This window comes from Diabrotica undecimpunctata, chromosome 4, assembly GCF_040954645.1.
Source record: "Diabrotica undecimpunctata isolate CICGRU chromosome 4, icDiaUnde3, whole genome shotgun sequence".
Classification (NCBI taxonomy): domain Eukaryota; kingdom Metazoa; phylum Arthropoda; class Insecta; order Coleoptera; family Chrysomelidae; genus Diabrotica; species Diabrotica undecimpunctata.
This window is the reverse complement of record NC_092806.1, coordinates 7,293,501-7,319,950: the sequence shown is the minus strand read 5'-3', so window position 1 is coordinate 7,319,950 and position 26,450 is coordinate 7,293,501. Positions and strand designations below refer to the sequence as shown.

At 34.0% G+C, this 26,450-nt stretch overlaps 1 protein-coding gene and 1 long non-coding RNA gene across 2 annotated transcripts in view; both read left to right on the top strand.

Moving 5' to 3' along the window:
* Positions 1-26,450, top strand: part of LOC140439091 (uncharacterized) — a 347,460-nt gene that overhangs the window by 147,666 nt on the left and 173,344 nt on the right. The gene's annotated exons all lie outside the window — the stretch shown is intronic.
* The window catches only part of LOC140438104 (uncharacterized), a 108,905-nt gene that overhangs the window by 37,991 nt on the left and 44,464 nt on the right, over positions 1-26,450 (top strand). Inside the window, exon 4 of the long non-coding RNA XR_011950437.1 lies at positions 3,793-3,831. This is a non-coding gene — a long non-coding RNA (uncharacterized lncRNA). The remainder of the gene's footprint in view (positions 1-3,792; positions 3,832-26,450) is intronic.

The following is a 26,450-nucleotide window of genomic DNA, read 5'->3' as shown; positions in this document are numbered from 1 at the left end:
TGTTGCGAAATTTAAGGGAGTGGTATGGGTGCAGTTCAATACAGTTGTTCAGAGCTGCAGCCAACAAAGTAAAGTTTGCTGTGATGGTAGCCAACCTCCGATAGGAGACGGTACTGCAAGAAGAAGAAGATATGGATAACAGGATGGTGAACAATCCAGGTAAGGTATTTTCCATATTTGATAATTCTGGCATTGTAAAATTGAGTATGCCTCCAGCTGCTACGCCAACCAATATAATGGATGAGTTGAGTAAAACAGGGATATGTCCTCTAAATGAAGGTATCTTCACGAAAAGTGACTTCTTGCCATCATATGTAACAGACAGGCTAACACCAGCAAATAAAGAAGGAAACGCTACCGAAAACAACAGAAACATTTTAAGAGTCGAGCAAGCTATAATCATGGAGAATCCATCGAAAATTCTATAACATTTCCTAGATTTCAACGACAATTTGTCTGCAAACACAGTCGCATTGACAAAAATAGAACCTGCAAGTTCGATATTGCTTTTACCTGCAGAAGTAAGGCCGTTTTCAAAAGTAGAGGAGGGGGTAACGACTACATTGAGACAAAAAACGCCGAATGTCGCTTAAAAAGTCGTAAAAACGTCGAACGACGCATAAAACGTCGTAGAAAATGTCAAATGCCGCATAAAACGTCGTAAAAAACGTTGAATGACGCATAAAACGTCGTAAAAAACGTCGAATGTCACATAAAACGTCGTGAAAAACGTCGAACGACGCATAAAACGCCGAATGTCACTTATATGTCCCAAATAACAATTCACGAGCATCTGTTTGCATGTGACCAAATATTGTTCCAAACTTGAAGAGAAAATTAGAAGATATTTTTACTTATTTGCAATGCTCGTCATGACTAAATAATTTTATATTACACATGGGTTCTTAAAATGATTTAAATGACTATTATAAATGTACAGGACACCATTGAACTGCATTCGTCTCTTATTGAAGGCAGTTTTTGCTTATAAGACGACAACCTGACAATCCTATTTAATTTCGAAACTAGTCACTTTATTGTCATCAATGAACTGGTCTATTGGGTATCTTGTTTCCCAGTTGATAATTGACATTAATTTAAGTAAAATCAACAAAGCTTATATGAAACTTTCTGAAGTACGCTTAATGTATGTCGTTTAAGTTAAGTCTTTGGTAAGTCTCCGTATATCAAATAATTTCAGTTAAGGAACACCTGTCTATGATGTCTATTTTCGCCAATATATACACTCTCCCTATAGCAAAGAGTGTATTTCAATAAATAGAGCAACTATTGTAAATATATAAGTAAAAAATATTAAATACATGCGATTCAGTTTTGCAGAAATTTGTAGTGAAAATATGTTTTTTTCGTTTTGGTAACCACCCCAGCATTTGACCCGATTGTCCACCCCTGTCCTATAAACTTCCGTACATGTTGGTGTATCCAGTCACGTTGCTACGAGAGATTTATGAAATATTAAGGACGCAAGAATTCAGAAAATACGCCATGGGTTATTATTATACCCTAACAGCTGACGCGGTAATTTTTTTAGTTGATTTTCCCCAAAATACGTTAATATTTCCTTGAGCTGTTTGCTGCAACCGAGCGGGAGCTGATTTATGTATAAAGGGTTGAAGAGGCTTAAAATTTAAATTATTTTGCAGTTAAAAAATGTTAAAAAATATATTTCCCGTCATGGAATTGTGGTTGTCTTAAAGTGTACATATTTTGAAAATATTTTGAAAAAGGAAACCTAGAGTGTAAAAGATATTTCTTCTACTTTCTTGACGTGGTTCACATAATTATGCCACTGCTTTTTAGATACGAGTTGGTAATCTTCTTTTATTAACCGTTCTACCGTTTTTTCTTTAAAATCGACATTTTTTGAAGCCACATACCTTTTCACTTAAGTCCACACCATCTCAATCGAGTTCAGCTTGCAATGGTAAGGCTGCAATTGCAAAATCTTAACGCCATATTTTTCCGCAATTGTTTGAATTTTGTACTTGTCGTACTTATCTCAAAATGCGGCCGCAGTATCCATTAATTCACTTTTTAGGTAATCTTCCTTGAAGAAAATATTCTTTTCGATTAGCCAATCCTTGATTGCCTTTTGTTCCACAATTTTTTTGGGAAATCAAATTTGCGGGAGTGGTATGACATCTTATCCAAAACGACAACGTTTTCTTGGTCTTTCGGCAAGTTTGGAATTAACGTCTTCTCAAACCATTCTTTATATAGATCCCCGTCCAATTCGTCGTAGTAATCAGCGGTTGTCTTCTTGGTCAAGAAAGTAAATTCGGCTCATGCCACAAAACCAGTTTCGCTTCCACCATGAAGAACAAACCGAGGACCTCTTTGGGTTCGTGCTTTCAGTCCAATAGAGAGCCCTTTTCGAAGGCGTCTCGTGGATTCTTGATCGTTGTGTCCCTACATTCCTTTTTTACTGAAGCACTGACGTTAATTCAAGATTCATCAATATCAACAAGGTTTACATTATCCTTCTTCCTCAATGTTTTTATTTGTCGTCTGAGGTACTTGTGTCTCCATATCTTTTCTTTCCATCATTATCGAATCTCGACCTCTTCTACCATATTCAAAACCCATGTAATTTAGTAGCCTACGAAATGTGGTTTTTGTTATGATGTAGAACTGAGCGAACTGAGCTGATCCGATGGCGAAAATGAAATAGAACTGAGCTTTCATAGTTTTTGCCAACAAGTTTTTGGTCTAATGGCCAGTACCCAAATCGACAAAGAGACATGGTTGCTTTGCGTGGACAATGGGGATTAAAACTGATTCGCTTCTCCTAATGACTTTATATTGATCTTTATTTCTCAAAGAATGTGTTTACAATGGAAGTTATTGAACATTGATAAATATAGATATGCTATTGAGAATGAGTTTTTGATATATTTTACTTTTTTTAAAGTATTTTTCTTTATCTAATTGTTTAGTTCGACAATGTAACTCTCTTATTTATACATCGATGATTGAATCATGCTGTTTAGTTTAGTCTATTGTCGTTTTATATTATAGGCAAAATGAAAAACTAGGCAGACTGTAACACTGGCTTTATTAAAAACTATAACAAAATGCTGTTAAAACAAATTTATTGTTTTATACCGAACTGATTACAATTGTACATTACTTGTTGATGTCTCGATATCGTCTGCTTGGCGTGCACTCTGCTCGCTGAAGTAACGCACACTGTTGCCGGTTGTATTAAAAAGTCTAAAATAATTATTTTCGGCGCAAACACATGCTTTAGTTGAAACAATAATGATAGTCTTTTATACAACCGTAGGCAATTGTTGCGTACGCGTATATTCTAGTGCTATGATTCTTAAATCCGGTTCTGATGCGTCGCTCGGGGCAGACCGGCAACGTTGTCGGCCGTTCTCCCGTAAGAAATACATTGCCTATCTTAACTGCACTGCATTCTAACTGTGGCTTTTACTATAGTAGGTACACATATTCGTTAAAATCCCAAATGAATGAAATTTCTATTCCTACCAGCAATTTTTCTTGAGGTTGTCTATAACTAACTCCCTGACAAGTATTCCTTATGAATAAATTAAATAAATCCAATGAAAACAGTGCATTGGTATTCTAGGGGCTTCCAGTTTCATCGCACTAAGATATATGGCCTAATAACATAAAGTCAATATCGCCTAATATATTCAACTCCGAAAAACTATTAAAAAACATATTGGATGTAGCGTGTCATATTTTAAAATAAATTATATAAGGACTGTTGTAAATAATATTTAATCTCTCTTTTTTTTGCAGGTAAGACATGCAGTGAAAAAGAACACAAGAACTTCAATAGTAAGTAACCATTATCATTACCAAAGAAGTAATCGTAATTGAGTATGATTCCTAATCATTATGACGTCAACTTCTATCGTTAGCGAAATATTTCTGATTGCCACTATCAAAGACTATATTGTATCACAGCAACATTCAAAACAACCAATATTGCATGTAAAACACTTCTTAATTATTAATTAAAAGAAAAAACTGGTACATTTAACACAAATAAATTCAATTATTTTACTGACATGTATATAATTTAAATGTTTCACTTTGAATGACGATACCACACCAAGTAAATACCCTACACAACTAGATTTCGTGGAGAAGCCAAGCCAAGCAAACAAGGAAAAATGAAAAACTCACAGAAGACACAAGAAACCTAATGCAAAAAGAAGGGGAATGAAAGATGTTAAACATACAACGAACATTGAGGGCTTGAGTGCATTAAGAACAACTCTTCTTCGGAATGTATGGACACAAATACATTTCCCTTGGAGAAATATATTAGGCAAGGAGACACCATCCCTTCTACTGATCGAGTTTGTCACGGCAATGCCTCTGTAATTGTTACATTCATCCCTTCTGCCTTTTTGGTGTATAGTGGATATGAATGATGTCTTCCACTCCTCTGGGGTTATCATTCCAATAATGCAGTTTTGGAACAGTTTGGCTAAACTTGTATATAGTTTGGTTGTACTGTGTTTAATTAACTCTGCAGGGATGTTACCTGAACCCGGTGCTTTGTTATTTTTTAGAGATCTATATACATCTTCCACTTCTTTCGTTGTTATTTGTATGGGTGAAGTTAAAATATTTATATTTTGTGTTTCGTTGCTGTCTTTAAATTGTAGTCTATCTTCCCTTAAGAGTTTCTCAAAATATTGGTCCCAGACATCCATTATTATTGTTGACTTATCTTGTCGTAAAGATTTTAAGACTCTCCAACTTTCTGTGCTTCTTCGTCCTCCTAGATGTGAATTTATCATGTTACACTTTTGTTGCCATGCTTCATTTTTCTTCCGACATATCATTTTTCGTACTTTAGCTTGAGACTCCTTGTAGATTATTTTATCCGTCATATTCTTTGTATTAGAAAACTTTTGATATTGGTCTCTTTTTTTCTTTATTTCTTGTTCTATTTCTTCGTCAAACCAATATGGAAGTTTTCTTTGATTCTGGATTTGGTATCCAATGGCTTCTGTTGCTGCCTCCTGGAGACACCTTTTTATATGAGTGTAATGTTCTTCATTATTATTAAATTGTTTATTTTCCATTTGTTGATTTAATCTATTTCTGTATAATTCTCTTATATACCCATTATATACCTATTATATACCCATTCTCTTATATACCTATTATATACCCGTAATATACCCATTGCGAGAGGGGTTAGGCAAGGATGCGTCTTGTCTTCGACGCTTTTCAACGTGTACTCACAGGTCATATTTAGAAAAGTCTTATGGGAAAGAAAAGAGGGAATAAGAATTGGTGGAGAAATCATAAACACCATGAGAATTGCAGATGACACGGTAATTATGGCTGAGAGTATAGAAGAACTACAAACTTTACTAGATGCAATAAATAGTGAATGCATTCAAATGGGACTTGACATCAACACAGATAAGACCAAATTTATGATAGTATCAAGGAGTCCAATAAATAATGAACAACTAACTCTTGGTGGACAGCAAATAGAGAGAGTGACCAAATATAAATATCTGGGAGCTTACATCAACACAGAATTAGATCCAGACCAAGAGATCCGGGTACGAATAGAAATGGCAAGGGCAGCGTTCTTAAAATTCAAGCAATGGTTATGTGACAAAAATCTGAATACTGCGCTGAGACTGAGGTTTGTTGAATGTTACGTCTGGTCGCAACTATTGTACGGGGTAGAAACATGGACACTAAAAGCGCAAATAGTTAAGAAGATTGAAGCCTTTGAACTTTGGATATACCGGAGAATGTTGAGAATTCCATGGACTGCCAGGGTCACCAATGAGGAAGTGCTGAGAAGGATGGGTCGAGACAAAAAATTGTTGAGAACGATAAAAGTACGCAAGACTGCATACCTTGGACACATACTGAGAAATAATAAATATAGTCTTCTGCAGGTCATCATGCAGGGTAGAGTCGATGGCAAAAAGGGAATAGGTAGAAAGAGGAAGTCATGGCTGCGAAATATTCGAGACTGGACAAACATGACTGTAGACGAATTATTCCACGTTGCAAAAGACAGAGAAGCTTTTCAAAATGTGGTCGCCAACCTCCGTTAATGGGGACGGCATAGGAAGAAAAAGATAATTCTCTTACGCTTTCTTGTTCTAAGCTGATTTGGTTACACCTCTTCTATATTTCTTTCTCCCTTTCATTTCCTTTTGAATGTATAGATGAAAATATTAAATTATAGGAACACTATAGACACTTTTTAATGAGGATTCTACATTCCCGACAGCAATATCCATACGAGGTATGGAGTATGTACAGTTCCTCATGATTGACTCCGTATATTAATTCGAACCTTGCAATACCATAGACAAAATACTCATTACTGTTTGAATACAATCATGATCAAAACTTCAATTTTATTAGAGCCTTCTGGTTTCCAATATTCACATTATTGCGTTAATAAAAAAATACGAGTTTATATATTCACTTTCATTGGTGTTTATAGGATACGGAGTAAAAAAACCACACAATACTCTCAATATTAAGCAATAAATTCTTGAAGCAAGGGTGAAAATGTTAGGCTGCCTCCTAATTCCAATGGATAATGAAAATTGTAACTTAATTTCGTTCCCCCAACACCAACGAGCTTTACGATAATGATGACGACGATGCAGATATTCATCCAAGCAACAAATTATAATAATGGGACCAAACGAGTAGGGATCCATAAGCCTCTTGATGATGTAGGTCTCGATTACACTGCTAAAAGTGTAGGTAAATATGTCGGTTGTGTCAAAAATAGCTTTGACAATATTTTGAGGCTGTAATTAATGTGCCAGCTCGTGAACTTTATGAGACAGTTAATATTCACGGTATTTTATAGACGTGGAGGTTTAACATGTAAAGTGTGTGCCCAATAAACTGTTTAATACACCCAATTTGGCATAAATTATATATTTGTAGCGAATGTTAATTCAGTTAATATTTTTAATATTATTTTCTCTTCTTATAGTTCTGGATTTATATATGGTTGTTACTTTTTCTTTCTTCTTCGAGTGCCATCTTCGTTCCGAAGGTTGGCGATCATCAGGGCTATACGTATTTTCGAAACTGCTGACCGAAACAATTCGTTGCTGCTACAGCTATACCATTCCCGTAGATTCTTTAGCCAGGAGTTCGTCTTCTTCCTATGGACCTTTTTGCTGCTATTTTCCCATGCATAATTATTCGAAGCAGTTCATATCTTTCGCCTCTTGTAATGTGTCCCAAGTATGCAGTTTTTGTTGTTTGATCGTAAATATGACTTCCTTTTCTTTTTTCATTCTTCTCAAGACCTCGATATTTGTGACTCTCTCGGTCCATGATATTCTCAGGATTCTGCGATACATCCACAGTTCAAATGCCTCTAATTTTTTGGTATCAATCTTTTTCAACGTCCATGACTCCATTCCGTAGAACAGCACAGAAAGTACGTAACATCTCATCAGGCGAAGTTTCATTTCAAGGCTCAAATCTCTTCCGCAGAACACTCTTCATTTTAGTGAATATGGATCTGGCTTTTTCTATTCTTATTTTGATTTCTGCTGAGCTATCGTTGTCTTCATTTATAAAATTGCCTAAATATTTGTATTTGCTAACTCGATCAATAATTTCATTGTGTAAATATAAATTTTGGACATTTTGTGTTGATTTCGATATTACCATAAATTTAGTTTTCTTTATGTTCAAAGATAGTCCATATTCTTCGCTGCAGTCTGCTATCTTATTCACCAATGTCTGTAACTCTTCAAGTGTTTCTGCGATCAGAACGGTGTCGTCGGCAAATCTTAGATTGTTTAATCTAACACCATTTATTTTAATACCTACGGATTGCTCAGAGAGTGTTCTATTCATTACGTCTTCGAAATAGAGATTAAATAGGGTTGGTGACAGTATACACCCTTGTCTCACACCTCGCTTTATTTCAATTTCTTCAGTGGTGTTATTCTCTACTCTCACTACTGCTTTCTGATTGTAGTACACATTTGCTATTAGTCGGATGTCTTGTTTATCTAAATTCTTTTCTGTCAGGAGTCTGATTAGGTGATCATGCCGCACTTTATCAAAGGTCTTGTTGTAATCTATGAAACACATGAATACATCTTGATTTATGTCAAGACATCTTTGAGACATAACGTTCAGTGCAAACAACGCCTCTCTTGTTCCAAATCCATTTCGGAATCCAAACTGGGTATTATTGATGTCCATTTCTAGTTTTCTGTGTACTCTAGAGTGTATAATTTTCAGGAATATTTTCAGTACATGGCTCATCAGACTGATTGTACGGTAATCACTACATTGTTTGGCATTTATCTTTTTTGGTATAATAACAAAGGTGGATAAAAGCCATTCTTGTGGTATTTTTCCTGATGTATAAGTATATACTTTTTCTTTATGTTAGATAATTAGCATGAAGTGTTTTGATAATATTAATCCTTACCTGCGATTTGATAACGAAAGTGTCTTGTTACTGGTTTGGGATTCAGGGGTTTTTTGTCTGATCAGCAGTATTTAATAACCAGTAGTTATAATTTGTCTTAAATTAAATGTCTTCACAGAGGAGAAGTCCCAGATGATTGAAATGAAAGTTTGACAATACTTCTCTTCGAAAATGAGACAGGGGAGATCTGAAGAACTAGAGACCAATCTCTCTGCTGTCCTAAATGTACAAACTGTTTATGAGAGTAACACCTAACAAGTTAACGTCGAAGCTCGATAGCTATCAACCGGTGGAGCAGGCAGGATTCCGAAAGGGTTACAGTACAGCGAATCATCTTCTTACAGTCAGAACGCTAATAGAGAAAGCCAATGAATATCACTTGAACTTATACATTGGCTTCGTTGATTATGAAAAAGCATTCGACTCCATAGAACTTTGGGCAATAGAGAGAGCTACGAACAACTGCTGGATAGACTCCCGATACAGAATGCTCTATAGAAAAATCAAAGCTATACTAATCAACAGAGGAATTCGTCAAGGAGATGTTATCTCACCGAAGCTATTCACACTTGGAAGACGTGTTCAAAGACATTAACTGGGCAGATAAAGCAATGAATGTTAATGGAAGCAAACTGAGCCATTTGAGATACGCTGATGACATTGTAATATTCGCTACAAGTTTCGAAGAGCGACAGACCATGCTGACGCAAATATTTCAAGCTTCGGAAAAGGTAGGTCTTAAGATGAACTTGGAAAAAATAAAAATAATGACCAATATACCGAACATCAGAGAAACAACGTTGAACGACATAAATTTAGAAACAGTAAGCGAATACATCTACATGGGACAGATATTGAAAGTTAACAAAGAAAATCAAACTGCCGAAAATACCAGAGGAATAAGGTTAGCGTGGGCAGGATTTGGAAAACTGAGTTGGATCTTGAAAAGCACTAAAATAGAACAATATTTGAAAACCAGAATTTACGATCAGTGTATCCTCCCTATACTCACGTATGGTTCACAGATGTAAGACTTTTAGACAAAAAAATAAACGAATGGATTAGAAGCAAAACCAAAGTAAAAGACGCAGGAGAACATGCTGCCAAATTAAAATGAAGCTTCGGAGGACACAATGCCCGACTGAAAGATAAAAGATGGAACCACGAAATACAACAATGGAGAAGACCACAAATGAGATAAGCTGATGACATTAAGAAGATTGGAGGACACAACTGGAAGCAAGTGACGCAAAAGAGAAAACACTGGATTGATTTGGGGGAGGCCTATGTCCAAAGTTGGATTACTTAACGCTGAAGAAGAAGAAGAAATAGTTATAATTTATTCTTGTGACATACTGATAATACAGGCCGATGATGAAAAAACTTTTCTCATAAAATTACCCCTCTTTTATGTATTTTGGTATGCTGAGTATGAACATCATAATATAAATGAAGGGTAAGGGGAAAAAACAAACGATGTCACAAAAGTAACTTACAGAGAAAAGTTAATCAACGTGACTAATCTGCTGGTTATGATCTTAGAAATAAATAAAACTGCATACAAATATTTTTAAGTAGTTTATTACTATATTATTAATATCTAAACAAAAGAATACGAACTTAACATTATTAGATTTTGTTGAAAAAATAAAAAAGCACGTTAACGTCACAAGTAACTTGTTAAAAACCAACGTTGTCCACTTTCTACATAAGCCTACACAGAGATTTTTCATTTGTATAGCAATGTTTCGTAAAATTCTTGAGCATTTTGAAGACAAAATCGTTTTAAAACTTGTAAATCGTTGTACTTAGCCTGGGAAATCGGTAATGGTCTATGGTATGCTTGACTTGGTAGCTCAAATTCGCCATCTTTCATTTTTCTTGGAACAACAGATTTTATTGATCTACCTGTTATTTGCTTGCTTTCCCAAATGCCATTATAAGTGGTTCGGTAAAAAACCAATCCGCGTTTGTCTTTCACCAATCGAAGTTCTCTTACTTGTTGCAGAGCTATTGGACACTTACGAATAAATTTTTCTTGGAGAAATGTAGTCCACTGTTTCGTTAATGTCTGGTCCACGTCTATAACTTTGAACGGTTCCGGCTTTTTTCTTGCATCTTTTAACACATTTATCCAATCTACGGGTAGTTCCATCTTAGTCTTCAAATTTATCAAGCCCATGTTTTTATCACATTCTAGATACGAATGTCCTCTAATGGGGAATGTAACTTGAATAGTATCTAGACGCTTTATGTCATGGACAATGTAATGAAGTAGCCGAACAACTGTGAAATTTTTATTTTGTCCACCAGCTGAGTCGCAGAAAATGTGAAGATGACGGACTTCTGTTGGTAGTTCATTAAAAATGAAATAAAAGAGAAACGATGATACCTCGTCGGATCCTTTCCTTGACACATATTCAGGATATGGAAAAAAACAGGATTTTCCTGAAGACGGCACATGAATGTTGAAAGAAAACATAGAAAGTTGTCTCCTATAATAAACATCGTTAGTGCTGATGTTGGGTAGCGAAATGTTTTTCTGGTAGTCCATGACGATTGATTCATATTCAAAAGTTCTCCTAGCTTTTATTCGGGCAGCTCGTTTTCTATCATAGAAAACTTGGGCACGACTTTTGTGCAAGTTATTTTCAGTAGATAGAGCTTTTATCTGTGCTGCATCGTCAACAGAATGAAAAGTCTTGATTTTTGCATTAAACTCATCACACTTGCTACAGGTATCTGCCCTTGGGTATCCAAATGAAATGTTGAATTTGTTATTAAAGATATTTCGGTACGTGTCATATGAAACAGATGCAATAGGATACTTTTCTTTAAACATTTGGAACATTTTCATAATATTTAACTCTTCACTTAAATACACTTTTTTCGAGTCCTGAATGCTATAATGACTTAACCTGCCCCGAAATGAAGCAATATGTTGCTGAATTTGGTTACTCAAATCAGAAGTTAACTGACGATGTTTTGAAGAATGCTTTCCTCTTTTGTCGACAGGAGCAAGTCCGGATGTTTTCAGAGATGCTTGAATATGAACCAACTTAGATCTAGTAATACCTTGCATTGCAGTAAAAGCACTACTGCAGACAGATATTTCTTCTATGTTTTCTCTCTTCACTCGTACTCTGTAGCGGTAGGTAGCATCATGGTGTTGTTCTCCATCGACTTGTCGTGACCTTCGTCTTACAACTGGCAATAAAGCAATCAATCCAGCTAAATAACAGTTTTGAGCATCAATTGATCCTAGTTGATTGAATCCGTTAAGTATGTTTTGCCTCTCTTGAGCAGTAGTGTTTTCAAAACACTTCAGTCTTTTACACTTACAATCATCTCCTAACTCGTGAGCCTGCAATCTTAACTTTTTCATTACATCTGCAGTTCGACCAATTTTCTGTCGTTTCTTGGTTTTTTTTAACAGATCGTCACACAAATATTCTTCACTCGAACTCATCTTGACATAAACTGCCGCGAAAGACAAAAAGAACAAAACATGACGTAAAATTGTCACGCCCTGTTAACTGTCGTTGCTATGCAACTAGTTGGACTACGTCGGTTGTTTACCAGTACCGCGCGGACAACGTTTGTTTTAAACCAGTATGGGTATTTTCTAATGCTTTCTTATTTGGACACCGTTGGTATTATCCCATACAATTTAGCACGTGTTTGGGACCGGATATTGTCAACACAATGAGTTGATTACCTGAAATTCTTATAAAATGGACATCGTTTGGTTTTTCCCCTTACCCTTCAAATGCCAAATCACCATCCAATTTTTCACAATTTAATATTTAAAATTAAATAAATTACATTCTTGTCGGTTTTTTATTTGATTTGGTACACTGGTAAATGGAATATGCAACTCTCCCTTTTCTTTGCCTTTGTTCTTCTTCTTCTTCTTCTACAATAACAGCTGTGTAGTTGTTTATTACAATAAACATAACCTTACTTTTCAGTGTTTGACATATGTGCTTTTTACGGTTTTAAATTTTTTAGATATTTTTGTTGTAAAAGTCTCCTCAATTTATTGGTGGCATTTTAAAAACCAGTGAATCAGAATCTGATGAAAGTGGTCCAGAAAGTGATAATGAATTTCAATTTTCTTTAGAAAATTTAGAACCACAGCTGTATACGCAAGCTTATGCTTAGTCTTAGTGAGAGTCTTAGATGTCTTAGTGAGAGATTTGGGTTTAACGAAGGAAAAAGCAGAATTTATTAGCTCAAGATGACTCAGTTATCTCATATCTTAGTTGTTAATATAAGATATGCCTTAAATTTTACATTTTTAGCTGTGTGCAAGTAAATAATACATTTTTCATTAATGTTTTTAACTCTGTGATTACTTGAAGTTACAGTTGAGAACTACATTTTTTCAATTTAAATGAGTTTTTAGATTTGTCTCGTGTTATGTCTTTGACCGTTTTTTGATTGTTTAAAAAATTGCCATGCTACTTTTTAACGTTCCAGTGTTAAAATCTAAGGCTATACATAGACTTTAGTTGCATAATATCGCATCTGTTTTACATATGAATTAAGAATTTTGTTCTATTAAGTTTTTTGACAAAAATTTTAATTTACCATGTGATGGTACATGAAGAAGTGGTACAGACATGGTACATGAAGAAGAAGATCGATGGTCTATTCTACAGTCTACTAAAACTTCAAGCATCTCATGTTAGTTGATTATATCACACCCTTTCTATAAATACACCCTTATTAGGACAAGTGCTATATTGTACCCCAAAGTTTTCTCTACAAGACTCTTTAGAACTCATAAATGATCAGTAGTGCGATATCTCGACAACTCGTGTCTGCTCGAGTGGTTTGTATAGATCTAGCTTGAAATTTAGTCTGTTGGTAATAATCCTCGTGGAAATTTTGTATACATTTGACAACAAACTTATGGGTCAGTAGTTTCCAAGTCTGTTACGAGTATATTTCCCTTTTTATGTGTAATTACAAGAGATTTATTATTCTTTTGGTCTATTTCCTCCAATATACCGTGATATAATTGCATAAATCAATAATAAATACTATTAAATAAAAACTTATAAATAAGTAATGAAGAGAGTTTTAGATCAATGTTGTTGTTTTTGTTTATAATGAAAATAAAATTACTTGATATATTATCTACATATCTTGTATATCTTCACGTTACTACTGTATTTTTAGCAGTGTAAAGTACAAAAGGGCGCTTGATTAAATAGGCTTGGATTAGGCCCGAAATTGATTTTACACACATTCGATTCCAATACAGATTACAAGGCCGCTGCTGATGCTTATGTTTCTTCGCTTGCTCGGATACAATCAGGTTAGATTTTCCCTTGCTTTGTTTCTTTAGCACTCTAGGCAAGTATATAAAATAAAGGGTTTACTTTAGGATAAAATATTGTTTATGTATCAATCAGAATATATTTGCTAAGTGAATATTGGTGATTAGAAGATTTTTCAATCATTTCGTAAAAAAATATTTAGTAAAAATTACGATTTTAGTTTATTTAAATTATTTTGAGATCATAAAATTTTTGAAACTACTTTTTTTATGGCATGGTTAAGTTAAATACTATATTTTTATGAGATTAAGCCACAATTGTTGGTTGTGATTGTGATGAAAATCACATTTTTAATTACCTAATAAGTATTTTACGTTTTGATTTCCACTCCGAAAATCGTTCTCAAAAAAGGTTTTTTGTACAAATTATTTGAAAGTGTTTATAACCAAAGATTTTATTATTGGTTATGTCATTTCAAAGTTGATATGCTTGACCTAGATTTTGTAGACCAACAGCCCCTAGTGGCTACAACAAATTTTTGAGGGTGGAGGTTTTTACCCTAGGAATATCAAATTCTGCGCAAGGGCCTGCGTAGCGCAAGCGGTAGGATGCTTGCCTCGCATGCCGGTGGTCCGGAGTTCGAATCCTACCGCCGGCAAGAATAACTAGACATTTTTAAAAATGTCTATAGGCCCCAGGTCGACTCAGCCTGAATAAAATGAGTACCTTGGGTAAAACCAGGGGTAATAATAGGCGGTTGAAGGGTAGCACTGGCCATGTTACCTTAGGCCGTAGGCCCTAGATATAGCAGACTACCCTGCTATACTCCCAAAGCCGCGAAGCGGTCTAAAACGGGAGACTATTACTATTATATCAAATTCTGACTGCTTTTGTGTGTTTCATGTTATATATTTTTGTAAAAAAATTATATCATAGTTGTGGTTCTGTAACGTAATTGAGCAAAAAAAAATTGATTTATTTATGTTTGTATTACATGTTGCATATTTGTTGTGTGTTAGATTGTAGACGATGTGATTGACGTCCTATTACTCGGCTATTGTTGGTTTATTTTTGTTGTTGACTTCTTCTTTTAGTATTGGCAACCAAAGCCATACAGTCTGCTGGTGGGTTTCCTACACAATTTTCTTTATTGAATAGGACGGGGGCTGCTTCTTTGATTTTTTTTCTTTTTCGTGTCTGTTTCTTCTATCATTATTGATACATCTTTCCATTGTACTCTGTGTTCGTTGTCCCAGGCATGTTTGCATATCTAGGATATCTCGAAGCCTCTGTTTTTGATGTATGTTTCATGCTCGTTTATCCTGACACTGAGTGGTCTTGCTGTTTCTCCCAAGTAGAAATTGTTGCATTCACAGGGTATTTTATAGATGCAGTTTTTTAATCTTTCTTGTGTGTTTTTGGGTTTGGTGTTTTGTTCAGGATGAACCTCAGTGTGTTGGTTGTTTTGATGTTGTACTTGTTTCCTATCCTCTTCAGTTTTTCTGATAAGCCCTCTACATATGGTATTGTTGTCATCTTTAAGTCCCTTCTTGTGAGTGTTTCTGAGCGTTTCTGTTACAAAAAATTGAAAACTGAAATGTTTTTCACAAATATTTCGCGAACCGCGCGACCGTCGTCGAGCGAAAGGCATCGAGCTTTTAACGTTATATTCATTGCAGTGTTGTAAAATAGTTAAATATTTGTTTGAAGCAGGACGAGTACATTATGGAATTAAAATGGAAAGTTGAGTGAAAATAGATGTTTGGGAGCCCAAGCACGAGAAATTATCTTAATGTGTTATTACAGAAGAAGCTTGTTCAGCTAGACTTTTAGTAGATCTGAAAAAAGTGCAAGAGCGTAGGAAAAGTATTTTTTCTTCAAACGTCAAATAATGATGACATTACTTATCTAACTTGATCCTGTCAAAGTTTGATGTCTCCGCCAGCAGCAGTTTTTTTTCCCATTTCTTTACGGCGGAGGGAAAAATGTTGTCATGGCAACAATATGAAACATGTCACAAAGCAACAATACAAATGTCATTAACAACAATTAAACATCATTTTTATTTATAGTAATATTAAAAGTACAATTAGTTAATGAGGCATTTTCAAAATTGAAACCGTGCAAAAATGTTCCCGACTCTTGATACGCATTGGTAATCAATAAGCTGTCTTTAATAATTGCAAACAACTTTCAAACAACTGTAACCAGGGAGACGCAAATCCCACCGACGACTTAATAATTTCTAACATCTAGACGACTTTGATAGTTGTCACAGTTAATTTCGAGTAAAAATAGCGTATGAATTGTACTATTTATGGTTGAAAATTGCTACGTTTGAAGAAAAAATAGTATACTTTATTCGGCAAAGAAGCGACTTTTCTTGACTTGCTATCTATTACGTGCCTCACTTTGTTCGGCGCGTAATATCGGGCGCGTCAAGAAAAGTCATGCTTCTCCGCCTCATAAAGTAATATACTATTATCTCTTAGAAGCCATAAATCAAATGCTACTTTTTTTTAACAAAAAATTATTTTCCAACTGCAGCCAACCAAAAATTGCAGACGTGAGCTTAAAATCAGTTCAAAGTATAGGGAAGGCCGAGAAATAGAAAATGGTATCTCAACTAATAATAAGTTCTTTTATCCGTTAAAAAAAATCAAAGAGTATTAACAGATAAACGAGTACATACAAAGTTTGTAGAAGGAATGGGTTATACTGGAAGCAGATGTAATATTACATTAATAGATTAGTAATATTAGCAGCGTTCATGGCTGCGTACTATTAGAAAATGCTGTGGTATCGCCGTAGAAGAACTATTTCGCGCAGCAGCCGATAGAGAAAGGTTCTCTTTTTCTTTTGGTGTCTATTCGTTTCGAGTATTGGCGGTCATTCTGGCTATAATTATTTTATTAACTGATGCTTTAAATAGATTAGTTGTTGTTGTGAAGAACCGTTTCCTCAGGTTTTTTAACCATGATATCCTTCTTCTCCCAATTCCTCGCTTTCCGAATAATTTGCCTTGAACGATTATTTTCAGTAATCTGTATTTAATGCCGTGTCTCATTATGTGTCTGAGATATTCTAACTCTCTCCTTTTAATCGTATACATCTCTTCCCTTTCTTTCCCCATTCTTCGTAGTACAGTCTCGTTAGTTATCTTGTCCGTCCATGATATCCTTAGGATTCTTCTATATGTGGCTATATAGAAGGCTTTAAGTTTTTACAAGGGACAAATGTTAATTGTTTTTATGCATTGAAAATCGTGAAAACTGGAAAATCACTTGTTCCCGATAACATTCACGTTGAAATTGTAAAGCTCTTCGAAGATTAAATCCTGAAATTCAATAACGCTAAATAATGTAACAACTTTCGACTGCTAAGTCTCATGACCCATATGTTAAAGCTAATTCAGTCTCTAGAGCTTGGACTACAAGCAGACAGTATTGGAAGGGCTAGAAGGGGAAGAATGCTTTTTGTTTTACTTAATCAATAAAAAATGTATTGCATAAAGTTTTTTATTATTTTTGTTAGTCATTACTCTAATTCTCCCTCCATTTCTCCATTCTACGTAATTGTATTCAATCTTAAGGCTCCATATTTCAGAATGGAACTCTTTTCAAAAACCCACCTACAGCATCCATTAAAAAGGTCGTTACTAATTGCTTTTGAAACAAAGACATTAGCATACATTTTACACACGAGAGATCTCTCCTTCTCTCTCTACCGCTCTATCCTACCCACGTCGTAAATCGCAGCTCTGGGATGTTGGCACCTCATTGATCGAATTTCGTAAAAAAAATTATACCGTCTGAATGGTCACGTTTTGGTCACAAATGGTCAGGTGGTTTCAGCTTTTGGTCAGTTCTGGTTAATTTTTTATTAAGAGTTGAAAATTTTCAAGGACAAAAAAAGATGTTGGCATCTCATTGAACGAAATCTATAAAACAAATTATTGTATTCGATAGAGATTAAAATGCTGACAAATGGTCAGATATATTGAGCGTTTGGTCAGTTTGCTTTTGGGGTGAAAATAATTAATAAAGTTGCAATAACCTTAGCACGCAAGCGCAGTCCATTAAAAATGTTAAAAATACCAGGATTGCAGTGCCTTGCCGCAATAAACATTTTAAAAATACTAGGCGAACAGTAGGTTCCCGGGTTTTCCTAAATCACTATGTTGCAGCTAGTATTTCTGAAATATAATTATACCATTCGAAAGATCACAAATTAATCTCCAATGGTCAGATATTTCCAGAAATTGGTCAGTTCTAAGTAATTTTTTATTAATTATTGAAAATTTTTCAAGGACAGTTGATGTTAGTTTCTCATCTAAATCTTAACATTTTTACAGGACACCAAGTCTTACAGTGTTGCGCGATTTTGAATATGTGATGAATTGTAAGTTTTCACCCAGACACATTGTTTAGATTCTAATCATAGGAAGCGGTTATAGTAAAACTTGTTGATATCTAGACAGTGTAACAGTTGTTAATGATAATACGAATTGTAATACATTTCTTTGTTTTGGATATTGCGACACGATTAATACAAATATATTCCAACGGGATTAACTTCGTTGGTAGGTTTGGCAAATATGCATCTTAATACACATGCTCTCAAATATACACCGTTGTCGCGTCTAAAAATTAGTTTTTCTCGTCTAATATCATTGCTATATTTTTGTAGAATATCCAATTTATAATTCTTAAATCTGATCTGATTTTTATGCAGTCATTTTACTTATTCTTTTATTAGAATAAATGTAAAAAACTATTACTTAGACGCACAAAGTCATAGCAGTTGAAATTAAGAAAATTGCTAAGAGTCATTAAAGATTCTGAAAATTCTGAAGTGTTCTGAGACATACTGTGTTCTGACTCAAGTATTCTGCGACTGTTTTCTGTTAAAATATTGATATGAAGTAAACAAAATTTAAATATTAGCGCCATATGTCATTTACAGGAAGTTAAGATTGATACAATATAAACTGTCAATTGTATTCACTTTTGGAACAAAATAAAGTAGTCTTAACCGTATACCACAAACCATACATACGTATGTATGGTTTGTGCCGTATACTCAACTGGTTCGTTTCATTTATAAGTTTTAACAGATTATAGTGACTCAGACCATTTTTTCCGTCGGTAAATAAGATAAACGTTGTATACTACTTAGTAAGTTTTGAGGTTCACAATAGCAGTGAATAACATGTCTACGGTGCCAAAGCTATTAGGCCGCGAAAATTACAATGATTGGGTTTCGCAGTGCAAAATTATCTTGTTCTAGAAGGTTTGTCCACGTGTTTGGACGGAACTGAAACCGAAGTAGACAAACAAGAAAAAGCTAAAACCAAGTTAGTTCTTTTGCTTGATCCATCGTTATATATACATATAAAACAAGCAAAAACCGCTAAAGAAATTTGGGACGCTTTAAAAAAAGTTGTTGGGATTGTTATTTCTATCGATTCAATCAAAACAAAAGTATTGGACATGGAAAGTGATGTTGGTAAGTGCGTTTGCAAGTGGTACTAGTAACAGAACCAATCACAATAGACAGTTTGAAAATCACAGAAGTGATGACAGATGAATAACAAGAGATGTTATTGTTGTAAACAAACCGGTTACTATGAAAATAAATGTCGGAAGGTTAAAACATCCGAAAAACCGAATTCACAAATGAGGGTTTCAGTTGTTAAAAAGACGTGGCATCAAAGATGAAATAAAAAACAGTAAGCGCTCAACGCTACTAGTTTAAAGTGTCAGTTGTGTGAGATTTTAAAGCATGCATCGATAGATAAAATAATATACACATTATCACTTGTCAAACCAGTGCCATTGCGACTTTACTCTATTTTACTTTCTTTTTGATAATTGGCATTTTTAACAAAATTATCTTTAACAATTGATGATAGTAAGTTTTCTTATCAGATGGTAATTGGTAGTTTGATGTATTTATCTGTTTTGGCCAGAACAGATATATCATTTACAGTCAGTTTCTTGAGCCAATTTAACAATGTATATACTGAGTCTTATTTGAAATGTACAAAAAGAGTATTGAGGTATTTAAAAGATACTATTAATTATTCCTTGATTGACATTCTCTCATTGGGCAAGCAATACATTAGATTGTAAGATCCTTTACTGGATATGTATTTAAGCTTTGTGGCTCTACAATATCTTGGCAAAGTGCAAAACAAAAATCATTAGAATCCGTAAACTAATTTTCGAAACCAAATTCAGAATTCTGCTTTAATCTGTGCCTTCTAAGAATTGCAAGGCAAAACAGACGTTGATAAAGATGTTATTAGAGACATGGGGAATCTAAAAATTGCATTCCACAACATATCTCCTTAACTAAGCAAAATCCTTAGCGAATTGGTTTCTGGTACTCGTACAGAGTATATCGGAATAAAAAGAAAAAGACAGTTAAGATTTGATTTCACGTACAGGGCGCCTGCGCATCCGCTAACGAAAGAGCGACTGCGAAATCCGTTCTGATGAGGTCTATTAGGCCGAAATACTTATAAGCGGATGCACAGGCGCCCTGTACGTGAAATCAAATCTTAACTGTCTTTTTCTTTTTAAAAATCATTAGCTTTATCTAGCTACGAGGCAGAATATACGGCCTTGTCAGAGGCTGTTTTTCTTAGGGGTTTGCTAAGTGATTTAATTGAAAAAACTGAATGTATTACCTTATTTAATAATAATCAAAGTGCATTAAACCTATCAGCAAATCCAATGTATCATAAAAGAAGTAAGCGTATTGATGTAAGATGTCATTGTTTGAAAGACCTAATATCTGACACAATAATTAATGTAAAATATATGCCTACTGATGTTATTCCAGCTAATGTGTTGACTGTTAAAGGTCTAGTTGCTAAAAAGCTGCATATATTATTGAGACTGTTTGGTATAGGTAACCTATAAATTTTGTTTAATTCATAAGTGGGGTTGTTAAAATATTGATATCAACTAAACAAATTTAAATATTAGCACCATCAGTCATTTACAGGAACTTGAGATTAGTACAAGGTAAACTGTAATTATATTCACTTTTAGAACAAAATAAACTTAGTCTTAACTTTATATTTTCTACTTCAATTTTCAGTTAAAAATTTCCATTCACATTTGTGAGACGGATTGCTCGCCCATAAACAGCATTATAAGGTAATGAAATATAATTCTAAAAGATAGCAACATAGATATCTTTAACACCAACACCAAAGCCGTTAAATCTAGCTTTCTACCTGCTTCGACCTCTATATTATAGTGTGTATGTCTAGGATATATACATGGATGTTTTTATATATCTACGTGTATGTGTGTATGTCTGTGTATTGTTTTATGTGTATGTATAATTCCTACTTGTTTTTATTCTCTAAAATATGTTTGTTCTAAAACATAAATAAATAATTTACTATTGTTGTTGGGAATAAGTCACAATTTCACTTTAAAATAAGTTTATTTAATGTTTCGATTTCCACTTCGAAAATTGTTCTCAAAAGTCAAATTATTCCCAACAAAAATAATGTATTGCATTAACTGGATATTAGTAGATACACAGTTACATGATCAGCTCATCTTTCCTCATTTTAGTTGTATTTTTTTAAGTCTTGATCCAGTTTTTTGAGATCAAGGTTACTTAGATCGTTTTGTATTTTTATTTTTATCTACGCAAATATATCTAACGAATATTAAAATCATTAATAAATGTTGAAGTTGTTTTTAAAATGAATAAAACATTAATCAAAGCCACGAGATATGCTATTATATAATATTAAAATATTTAAGTACTTAAAAATGTAATTTAAAGAAATATTGAGAGACTAACAACACTGTACAAATCAGCTGTTCCTATTTTAGTATCAAAGAGTATGCACATGCGTCTATAAAGTAAAAATGAACCAATTTTCATTACGGAACACTACACGGATGATATTAGGGTAGTGTTCCGCAATGAGATCAGAGAACAACCCAACACAGGGTGTCTCTGTTATTCTAGGATGAGATTGAGAATGATGAAATTAGAACAGCTGACGCGTACAGTGTTGGGTGTCTTTCAATATTTCTTTAAAATTAAAGATTAAAGACTAAACTAAAACTAAACTTTAATTTTTAAGTAAATATTATATAATAGTATAGCTAGATGGCTTCCATTATTGTTTTATTCATTGTACATACAACTTTAACATTTATTAATGATTTTAATGTTTGTTGAATATATTTACGTACATGCTATCAAACACGTGACCTTGATCTCATGTACCTAGTATACATACTAGTATTAAATATGAATAAGAATATTGTTCTGAAACTATTTTCTTGTGGCATCTTAATGTAATTTACTATTTTTGTTGGGAATAAGCCATAATTTTACTTTAAAATAAGTTTATTTCCACTTCGGAAACCGTATTTTGAGAATGATTTTCGAAATTCTCGAACGAAGTGAAAATCAAAACATCAAATAAACTTATTTTTAAGTAAAATTGTGGCTTATTGCCAACAAAAATAGTAAATTATTTATTTATACTTTATAACAAACACATTTTACAGAATAAAAACAAGTAGAAATTTCAGATACACACATGTAGAAAAAAATAAATACATATACACACATATATGTGAATATATACACATACACGTACATTAAGACTTCCATATATCTATGCTAGACATACACACTATGATATAGAGGTCGAAGCCGGTAGATAGCTAGATTTAATGGCTTTGGTGTTGTTGAAGATATTTATGTTACTACTTTTTATAATTATATTGCACTGCTTCATCATGCTGTTTATGGGCGAGCAATCTGTCTCACAAATACAAAACAGTCCTCTATGACTGAACTTTAAGCTAATCTTAGGTATCAAGAACTTTATACGGTTAATGAAGAATAAAGCTTTAATTTTACATTATTTACAACAACATATACAAAACAACATTACTTGTATTCCTGTCTCTATTAAAGTGTTACAAATTTAAAAGTTACAAGCATACTTCTGTAAAGGAGCGGTCTCACAGAACGTGAAGTGGCGTTCTTCATCGGCGAAGAGAAATAGAAAATACGGAATAGAAAAAGAAAGAATATAAAGACGAGAACAAACACAACGTGGAATACCGTATTTCTTCTTAATATTTGTGGTTTACGATCCCTGTGATAGGACAAAACTGTCTATTTATAGCCGGCGGGTGCTATTCCGTTGTTTGTCGGCAAATCGATCCAGTTCAAAAAAATCAGAAGCTAAGGCACTGCATATTAAATTATAACAACAAACTTGTGTTGGAATTTTTATTATTGTATAAATTACCCAACTTAATAAAATTTTTACCACCAATACTGATGGATGGCGTACAACAGACTTAACCCTAGATACTGACCATTGGAATGGTCCGACTACATTTTGGGATGGGTCGAATGGATTTACCAAAAAGCAAATATTTACTAATTTCACAATAACGTGGGGTGCCAACTGTTGTCTCTTTTCGGATCGCTAATATCGATATCGTTTCTCGTTTTAATATCGTTTATCTTTGCAGAAGCGAAGAGTATCATTCCACGAGCTATCTGATTCCTGCTTAAGACACTCCTGTTATGATAAAAATAATTACAACTGCGCAACCTAACGTAAGATAATCTAGGGAGACCTTAGCTAATGTGAATTTTTAACTGAAAATCCAAGTAGAAAACAGTAGCAGAACACTTGAATCAGAATACAGTATGTCGCAGGACACTTGATTTCAAGGATCTTTAATAACTCTTCCCAATTTTCTCAATTACAACTGTTGTGAATTTGTGCGTCTAAGTTATATTTTTTTTACATTTTTATAATAAAAGAATAAATAAAATGATGGTATAAAAATCAGATCAGATTTAAAAATTGCAAATTGGATATTCTACAAACATATAACAATGATATTAGACGAGAAAAACGAATTTTTAGCCGTGGCAACGGTGTATATTTGAGAACATGTGTCTTAGGATGCGTATTTGCCAAACCTATCAGCCAAGTTAATCCCGTTGGAATATATTACTATTAATTGCGTCCAATATCCAAAACAAAGAAATATATTAGAATTCGTATTATCACTAACAACTGTTACACTGTCTAGATATCAACAAATTGTACTATAACCGCTTCCTGTGATTAGAATCTAAAGAATGTTTCTGGGTGAAAATTTACAATTCATCTCTTATTCTAAATCGCGCAACACTGTACGAATTGGTGTCTTGTAAAAATTTTAATATTTTAACAAGAAGCCAATATCAGACTGTCCTTGAAAAAATTTCAATAATTAATAAAAAATTACTTAGAACTGACCAATTTCTGGAAATATCTGACCATTGCAGATTAATTTGTGATCTTTCGAATGGTATAATTATATTTCAGAAATACTAGCTGTAACATAGTGATTTAAGAAAACCCGGGAACCTACTGTTCTCCTAGTATTTTTAAAATGTTTATTGCGGCAAGGCACTGCAATCCTGGTATTTTTAAAACTTTTAATGGACTGCGCTTGCGTACTAAGGTTATTGCAACTTTATTAATTATTTTCACCCCAAAAGCAAACTGACCAAACGCTCAATATATCTGACCATTTGTCAGCATTTTAATCTCTATCGAATACAATAATTTGTTTTATAGATTTCGTTCAATGAGGTGCCAACATCTTTTTTTGTCCTTGAAAATTTTCAACCCTTAATAAAAAATTAACCAGAACTGACCAAAAGCTGAAACCAGCTGACCATTTGTGACCAAAACGTGACCATTCAGACGGTATAATTATTTTTATGAAATTCGATCAATGAGGTGCCAACATCCCAGAGCTGTAAATCGCGCGTTCTACTTTTGATTAAAATTATATACGGCACAAATATCCTGCGTGACTCCTGCTTCCCTGCTACTGAAAAATAAATGGGACGGCGCGTAAGCTCCAAGGGATGACAAAGAGTAATTACCTAAAAATACATTGTACATACCATACACAGCGTACGTATGCGACAGTGTCATGGAGTACACTTCAAAATTTTATATACCGATTTACAACTCCAGGTTTTTTATTACTACCTATACACCTTTCAGTATATGTCATTAAAAATATACAACTAAAGGGTCTCTAAATTGATAAAAATTCAGTCATAAATAAAATAAAGCTGTATTTTTGGAAAATACAGTTTTATTTGGCTTAATTTCGGCTTTTTAGTTATTAAGGTACATTTAACTAAATATTTATGAGTATTTCAATATTAGTTTAGAGTTTAGGGCGATGATCCGAAAAACGAAATATCTAAAGCCGAGTTAAAAGAAACTTATGAGACTCTCCGAAAATGACCAAAGAAGTTATGAAAAACACATATACTTTTAATTATTAAAACAGCTGTCTCTTGACATAATATTGGCCTTTGAAAAATTTCAAATTTTAAGTTAGCATTCCCAATGCACATTCTATACTTTTTCGCCCCCTTATATTCGTTTTTCATTATTAAGAACATCTTATGGGTATGGTCGAATCAGGTTTATTTTTAAGGGACTGCTTTATCTCCCACAAGGTAAAATGAAAAATCGAACTTGTCATTTGGCAACAGTGTTGTCACCGGATAAAATAAAAATAAAAATAAAAAACACTTATTGCCCTAATAATATTTATATTTCACACTTAATTTATTATAACTTAAGATATATCTTAGCCTTCTTTTTTCTTGACATCCCGCTATTGCACCGCCTAATGTTGGTTGTCTTCCTCTCGAACCTTGAATTTTTCTGTCATGGACTCCTTGGCTTCTTCTTCTGTGGGTACTTGTTTTTGGCATCGTACCAACTTCCCTGATTGGTTGTCTTCGGCAACCACCCGGCTAGACCCTGATCATATCGTCGATCAGTCTATGAGTTGTTCTGAACATCCTCTATTTTTCTCGAGAATGTCTCTGGTCTTAAGGAGTCTTGTTGTGGCTTGGTGGAAGAAGTATTTTGTTCTTTTCTCGGCCACTTCCCATTTGTTATCCGTTCTTTCCATGTTGATTCATCGATGATCATATAACATGATGTTTCTGTTGCTTCGAGTTTCTTCCAGTGGCACTCCGAAATGGAACTCCAAACTGACACAGCGTACAGTATAACCGATCTATCGTAGGCCTGGTATAATTGGATCTTCTTTGCCTTTGATAGTGGACTGGACCTAAAAATATAAGGAAGTATTAGTTTTTTTAGCAGCGTTTGCTTTTACCTTGATTTTTTGTGTAACTTGAAGTTTAGTTTTCTGTCGAGGTGGACTCCTAGGCATTTGACTTGTTCTTCTGATTTTTACCACTGGTGAACTCATCTCTTAGGTGAACATGATAAATTGTATCTTCTCTGCGTTGATTTTGATCTTCCATTTTTCGGTGTATTCCGTGATTTTTCCTAGGTGATTTTCTATGTTTTGGACTATTCTTCTATTATCCTTTCCTGTTACATATATCGCCGTATCATCTGCTAAAAGGGCTGTAGATGTTCTTGGATCTATTGGCAAATCTGAAACAAAAGTGTTATATAAAATGTGCGAGAGAATACTGCCCTGAGGAGTCCCTTCTTGTATTTCTTGGAGCGTAGACATCTTTGGCCAGCTGAAACTTGAAATGTTCTATTAGTTTGATATGTATAACATATATTAACTAAATAATGGGACAATTCGTCCATCTTGTATATTAGTGCCTTC